Source organism: Nicotiana tomentosiformis, chromosome 2 (assembly GCF_000390325.3).
Source record: "Nicotiana tomentosiformis chromosome 2, ASM39032v3, whole genome shotgun sequence".
Taxonomy (NCBI): Eukaryota; Viridiplantae; Streptophyta; class Magnoliopsida; order Solanales; family Solanaceae; genus Nicotiana; species Nicotiana tomentosiformis.
This window is the reverse complement of record NC_090813.1, coordinates 138,285,606-138,293,014: the sequence shown is the minus strand read 5'-3', so window position 1 is coordinate 138,293,014 and position 7,409 is coordinate 138,285,606.

Genomic DNA, 7,409 nt, shown 5'->3' with positions numbered 1-7,409 from the left:
TGAAAAGTGCCAATCGTAGAATCGTCGTATATTCGATTAGTACATTTCAAGAATTTGGAGGATCATTTTGCGGTCCATTTTGCTAATCGCAGAAGCAATATGCGGTTCTTTTTGCGATTGCAGATCTGTTTCGGAGGGGCTTTTTAAAAAAATCTTTTACCCGATTCTATTTTTAATAAGAGCCTTAGAAGTTGTTTTAGAAAGAAGAATTTCACTATTTTGAGGGGAATAACTATCCTAGAGAGAGAAGGATGAGCTCCAACACTTCTATACTTCAAGAGTTTTAGCTCGATCCTTGGAATTTTAAGGCGCTATTTACCAGATCTTCTTCTGTCAAGATAAGATTTCATCCCAAGTTCTTTTGCAACTTTCAATAATGAAAATTTTAGATAGAAAATTGAACATTGGAGCCTATGGGATGGTGATTGGAAGCCATAAGCTCTCAACCTTGAATTTGGATATTAGGAGAATAGGGAGAAGATACTTTTTTATGTAGTTGTTGGTTGGATGCAGGGGTAACAAATGGGTTGTTTGAGCTAAAGTTGGATGGGTCAAGATGAGTTGAGTAAATAAATGGGCTAATGCCCAAACTTGTCCAAAGTTCATTTGGATCAAGATGGGCTTGATTCACATAGTTTTCTATCATATGTAGTTCAATTTCATTATTTTTACTTAACAGAATTGAAAGTACTAGAGATTCCTAGAGGCATACCATCAGAAAAACTTCCTTGACTGATTGGGAAGATCAAGAAAACTGCTAAACAATATGTTGTACCCAACTCGCTCAACTTGATCCAAATCTTTATAATTTTGTCAACCTTTAAACAAATCAAAACCCAATATGTTTTAAAAAATTTAAAATATATTCACAAATAATCTCCTCTAACTCAAATCATGATATATTGTGAATTATACTGAGATACTTAAAAAATAGTTCAGTACCCGTCCTTTATTTTATTGATATAAATTTTATTTTTTGTTTTCTCTATTATGATAATGTGTTTCTTCTTTATTTTCAGATTTGTCCCTATTTTTGTCGCAACAGTTAGTTAAATAAATCACTCGACATTATGAAAAAGAAAGTACTATTTTTGTTGAAATAAAAGAAAATACTTTTCTATATCATAAAAAGAAAGCACTCTAAATAATATTTTCATATATTTAGGGGTGGAGTTGGGTGATAAATAGGTGGTGAGGTGGGAGCGGGGATGTGGTTGGGGTGGTGGGTGGTTGGGAGGAAGGGGTGGGTGGGGATGGAAAAGGTTGAAAAAGAGTTTTAGAAAATATTTTTTCTTCTCTTAATAGGAAAAATATTTTCCTCCAATTGGAGAAAAATCGAGTTCATAAGGAAATTACTTTCCAAACATGAAAAAATTAGAAAATCTTTCATAGCAAACACACCCTAAAACTATAACATGGGTCAAAGTAGAACTCCAAGATAGAATATTTTTATGGGTCAAGGTTGGGCATCATCCTGTGTCCATCTGGGCTGATGATTCTTGAAGTGGGAGTGGGGATGTGGTTGGGGTGGTGGATGATTGGGGGTTGGTGGGGATGGGGAAAGTTGAAAAAGAGTTTTGAAAAATATTTTTTCTTCTCTTAATAGGGAAAATATTTTCCTCCAATTGGAGAAAAATCGAGTTCATAAGGAAATTACTTTCCAAATATGATAATTATATTAGCTCCTCAATTTAAACTTATTAATAAATATTTGCAGATAAGGGTTCCATCATGGATTTAATTCCAAGAAGATATCAAATCAATAAACACACGGAATTCACGTAAAATTCAAGTGACAATAACACTAAATTTATTATATAAAATATAAATTTGACAAATAAGGAACGAGGCGTGATAATTTAAGGATTTACTAATGCCAACAATTATCTAATTTAATACATAAGAATGCCTAAAACTTTAAACCAAGAAAATTTTCACATATAAGCCCGAGTACGTACTCGTCACCTCGCGCACTCAGCTTTTCACATTTTACAAATGGCACATAAGACTCGATGCCTAAGGGGTATGTAATGATCCAGCCGGTCGTTTCGAGAGTTATAGACCTATTTTTTCCATTTTTACTTCTTTTTGTGTTATTCAGCTATATTATATTATATCGGATTAGTTGATTCGGGTCCGGAAGGAACTCGGAGTGAAATGAGACACTTAGTCTCATAATTAAAAAATTTAAGTTAGAAAAGTGGACCGGATATGGACCTATGTGTAAACGACCTCAGATTTAAATTTTGATGATTCCAATAGCTCTGTATGATAATTTTGGGCTTAGGAGCGTGTCCGAAATATTATTTGGAAGTTCGAAGAGGAATTAGGCTTGAAATGCCGAAAGTTTAATTTTTGAGAAGTTTGACTGGGGGGTTGACTTTTTAATATCGGGGTCGAAATCCGATTCTGAAAATTGGAATACCTCTGTTATGTCATTTATGACTTGTGTGCAAAATTTGAGGTCAATCAGACGTGATTTGATAGGTTCCGGAGTCGTTTGTAGAAATTAAAAATTTCAAAATTCATTAGTCTTGAACTGGGGTGTAATTCATGGTTTTAGCGTTGTTTGGGGTAATTTGAAGGTTTGACTAAGTCCGTATGATATTTTAGGACTCGTTGGTATATTTGGTTGAGGTCCCGAGGGGCTCGGGTGAGTTTCGGATGGTTAACGGATTGGATGTTGGACTTGGAACTCTACTGAAATTTTTTGATGCACCATCTGGTTTCCTTCATCGCGTTCGCGAAGAGGAACTGGGAGGCTGGCAATATTTTCTCTTCGCGTTCGCAAAGAGAATCACGCGTTCGCGAAGGGTGGACTGGGTGTGCATCGCGAACACGAGAGGTGTTACGCGTTCGCGAAGAAGAGAGGAAGCAGCCGAAGACCCCAGGCAATTGGTCTACACGTTCGCGTAGGGGGTGTCGCGTTCGCGTAGTGAGGGGAAACGAAGCATCGCGTTCGCGATGGGTTGAACGCGTTCGCGTAGAAGGAATTGAGGCAAAGGCATTTTGTGCTTCGCCAACGCGAGGGTGATGTCGCGTTCGCGAAGGAGGAATTTGGACGGGGGTTATTTTGTGCTTCGCGAACGCGAGGCACCGACCGCGTTCGCGAAGAAGAAAAGTCTGGGCAGTGAGTTTAAGTTCTGAAAATGGAATTTTCAGTTTTTGGCTATTTGGAGCTCGGAATTGAGGCGATTTTGGGTGATTTTCAGAGAAAACAACGGGGTAAGTGTTCTTAACCCAATATTGGTTAAATTACCCGAATCCATGATTGTTTTTATCATTTAATTGGTGAATTGAGTTGGGAAAAATTTGAAAACCCTCTTGGTTTAAATTGAAGATTTGAGGGTCGAGTTGGGGTCGGATTTTTATAAAATTGGTATGGTTAGACTCATGGTTGAATGAGTTTTCGGATTTTATAACTTTTGTCGAGTTCCGGGATGTGGGTCCCACCGGCAATTTTTAAGCTAATTTTCGGATTTTTATGGAAAATCATTATTGTAAATCTAGTCCTGAGGGTATGAAACCCTGAATTTTGTATCATTTTATTATTTTTAGTGACGCACATGTTAGGTGACGGGCGTGTGGGCATGCACGATTGGGGATTGTAACTTGGTCCGTCCCGTAGCAACTGTAAAGTTGCATACTTTGTTGAAACCATATGATACTTATAAGTTTTAGAAAGAATTTTTGAAAATTGGGTTGAATGCCATGTTTGGGCCTTGCGCCAATGCTGTTTGGACCCTTAGGGGCTGTTTCTTACCATTCTCTCATTGTTTTTGATTGAAAATCTATACTCAATCATGTTTATACTTGTTTACCGCATAACTCAGTTTTATGACTCTATTTTGATGCATATAAATGTTTTGGGCCGAATGCCCTATTTTACTGAAATGCCCGAGTGGCTTGAGAGGTTTATGATTGAGTGAGACCGAGGGCCTGATTTGTGAGAATGAGTGTGGATCGGGGCTGCCCGCCTGCATCATACTTTATTATTATAGCATATGAGTTGTCCGTGCAATACGTGAGTTGTCCGTGCAGATTATAGCGCTTGGGCTGAAGGAGCCCCTCCGAAGTCTGTACACACCCCCAGTGAGCGCAGGTACCTACTGAGTGCGAGTATCGAGTGCTGAGTGACTGGGAGGCATGAGTGATTGTGAGGTATGTCCGAGTGGCAAGAGTGATTGTGAGGTATGCCCGAGTGGCAAGAGTGACTGTGAGGTTTGCCCGAGGGGCTGTATATGAGTGATGTTTTACCCGAGGGGCTGTTTATGATTTCATCATTTTTGCTCACCTTTGCATTGAGCCTTTGTTTGAAAAACTGTTGGAAAAATATCCTTAAATGATTTTTACTGAAACCGGATTTAAACAAGATGATTTGATTCAAACACTAATTTTTAAAGCATGTTGTACTTTACTGAGATTTCATGATATGAGCGTTATATGTTTTATTGCTCGTCACTACTGCTCAGTCTTTATTTATTGTTGTTACTTACTGAGTTGGCGTAGTCACGTTACTCCCTGCACCTTGTGTGCAGATTCAGGTGTAGCTGGACACGGTAGCGGTTATTGAGTGTTCTGGTTGCAGATTTTCTTGGAGATAGTAAGGTAGTTGTTTGGCGATCGCAGCCCCTACTCTTCTCCCTCTTATCTTCCTCTAGTTGTATTTAGCTATTTTTCAGGCTGAGTTAGCCTTGATATTGTTAGACAGATTATAGTAGATGCTCATGACTAGTGACACCCCGATGTCGGGCTTTTCTTTTCCGCACTTCTGTTTTCTTTGGTTTGAACTCCTTAAATGAAGGTTTTATGTTAAATAGTATTGAAATTATCTTTGAAATGAAAAATATCGGTTTGTTTGGAAATGAGTCGGCTTGCCTAGTTCCACGATAGGCGCCATCACGACAGATTAGGTTTTTGGGTCGTGACAGGGTAATTCCCCCACTCGAGGTTAAGCAAGACACTTACCTTTTTTGAAGTTATGTCGATATTCCAAAATCGCATCCTTTCTTGAATTGACCTCCAGACCGCTCAAATCTATCCAAATTAATTGTATAACTCCATTAAAATTTCTCGAAAATAATTTTGGATAAAAATACGTCGACTTAAAAATTTATTCCAAAAAGTCAACAAAAGTCAACGCGGGACTCGCCCCTCGGAACCCGATATGATTTTCATGAAATTCGAACACCCATTCCGATACGAGTTCAACCATACCAATTTTATCAAATTCCGATAACAACTCGACCTCCAAATCTTAAATTTTCGTTTTTGGAAGATTTTATAAAAATCTTGATTTCTTCCATTTAAATTCGAAATAAATGATGAATATAACCATATAATCATGAAGTATATAACTTTAGGATATATAACACTTACCCCAATCCATATGGTGAAAATTGCCTCAAAAATCGCTTCAATCCGAGCTCCATAGCTCTAAATATGTTAAAAATGGCTGAAATCTCAAAATATAGCTACTGCCCAGGTATTTACTCTTCGCGATCGCGAAGCACAAAATTTTTCAGCCCCAAAATTGCTCTTCGCGATCGCGGAAAACCAATCGCGATAGCGAAGAACAAACTCCCCATCTCTTCCGGATAGCCTCTAGTATAATGGTCATAACTGTTTGTACAAAACTCCGAATGATGAATGGTTTAACTTTCTGAAAACTAGATTCCAAGGACTATAACTTTCATTTGTTTCTCATCTCCCAATTCCTTATATATTTCGATATATAAGCTTCCAAAGTCATCCCTATGCAATAGAGATTTCCAAACTCTTCGCGGACAGCCTGTAGTTTATTTACCATATATTGTTTTACACAACTCCAAATGAAAAACGGTTTATATTTCTAAAAACAAGATACAAAGGGCTACAACTTTTATTTTTGGACCATCTCCAAATTCCTTATAGATTGCGAGATATAAGCTTCCAAAATCGGGTCAGTGCAGCAGAAACTTTCCTCTACGCGATCGCGAAAGGCCTTCTGCGATCGCGATTCACTGGCCATTTTCCCCCATTTTGTGCTTCGCGATCGCGGCCAATTCCACGCGATCGCATAGCACACTGCTGTAGCAAAAAATCAGCAGCTATAAATGGCCTAGAAATTGTCCGAAACCATCCCGAAACTCACCCGAGCCCCTCGGGACCCCGTCCAATCACACCATCCAGTCCCATAACATAACACAGACCTGCTCGAGACATCAAATCACATCGAACAACATCAAAACGACGAATCACACCTCAAATCAAAATCTATGAATTTTGAACTTTCAAATTCTATATCTTGTGCCGAAACACATCAAATCAATTCGGAATGACTTCAAATTTTGCACACAAGTCATAATTGACATAACGAAGCTATTCAAATCTCCATAATCGGATTTTAACTCCGATATAAAAAAGTTAATCCCCGGTCTAACTTTTCAAAAATTCGACTTTCGCCATTTCAAGCTTAATTCCACTACGGACCTCCAAATAATTTTTCGGACACAGTCCTAAGTCCAAAATTACCCAACGGAGCTAACGGAACTCATTCCGGAATCGTCTTCACACATTTCCGACTATGGTCAAAATCCTATGACCTAAGCTTCCGTTTTAGGGACCAAGTGTACCAAATCACCCCGAATCATCCGGTAACTGAATTCAACCGTGCACGCAAGTCAATACAAAGTTGGGGGGAGGGGGGAGAGGGTTAAATGGCTATTTTCTAAATAGCCAACGACTATTTTTTAAAGCCCAACGGCTAGTTTTTAAAAAAAAATTACCGTTTGGCCCGCCAAGGGACCGGTCCGGTCCCGATCTTTTGGCGGGCCAAACGGTCTTGGTCCTAACGATTATTACTCAAAAACTGGCCCACGAGACCGGCCCAAGCCCACCTCTAACGGTCCTACCAATTCCGGCCCACTTAGCCCGCGGTCCCGGACCCGGACCGGCCCACTTGCCACCCTTACATTTTATGTATCACTATTTTTTATTTTAATATATTTTGAAAAAATGTTACATTTCATACATGTAAATATTTTCAATCTTAAGAATATTTTTTTATTTTTAATGATAAACTTTTATTGTTATAAAGTTATTAAGGTTGCAAGTTTTTAAAAAGTACTACATAATCAAAGCAAGAGATTGGATTAATTTTAATTTACAATCAAGGAAAAGAAAGGTCAAATTTAAGTTACTAAAATGAGCTCCCTTTTTCGTATACTGCGTATGATACTTACATTCAAAAAGAAAAAATTTATATCACATGCTAGAACCACACTTGTGAAGCGTGTCACTTTCATGTGACATCAGCAGCTATGAAACTTTTATAGGCATTGAAAGAAGGCTCATGTATCCGTTGGATTTGCGAAAGTGTACAAGCACATTTATTGTAAAAAGGTGCAAAAGCAGGGTCAAAATGAGAC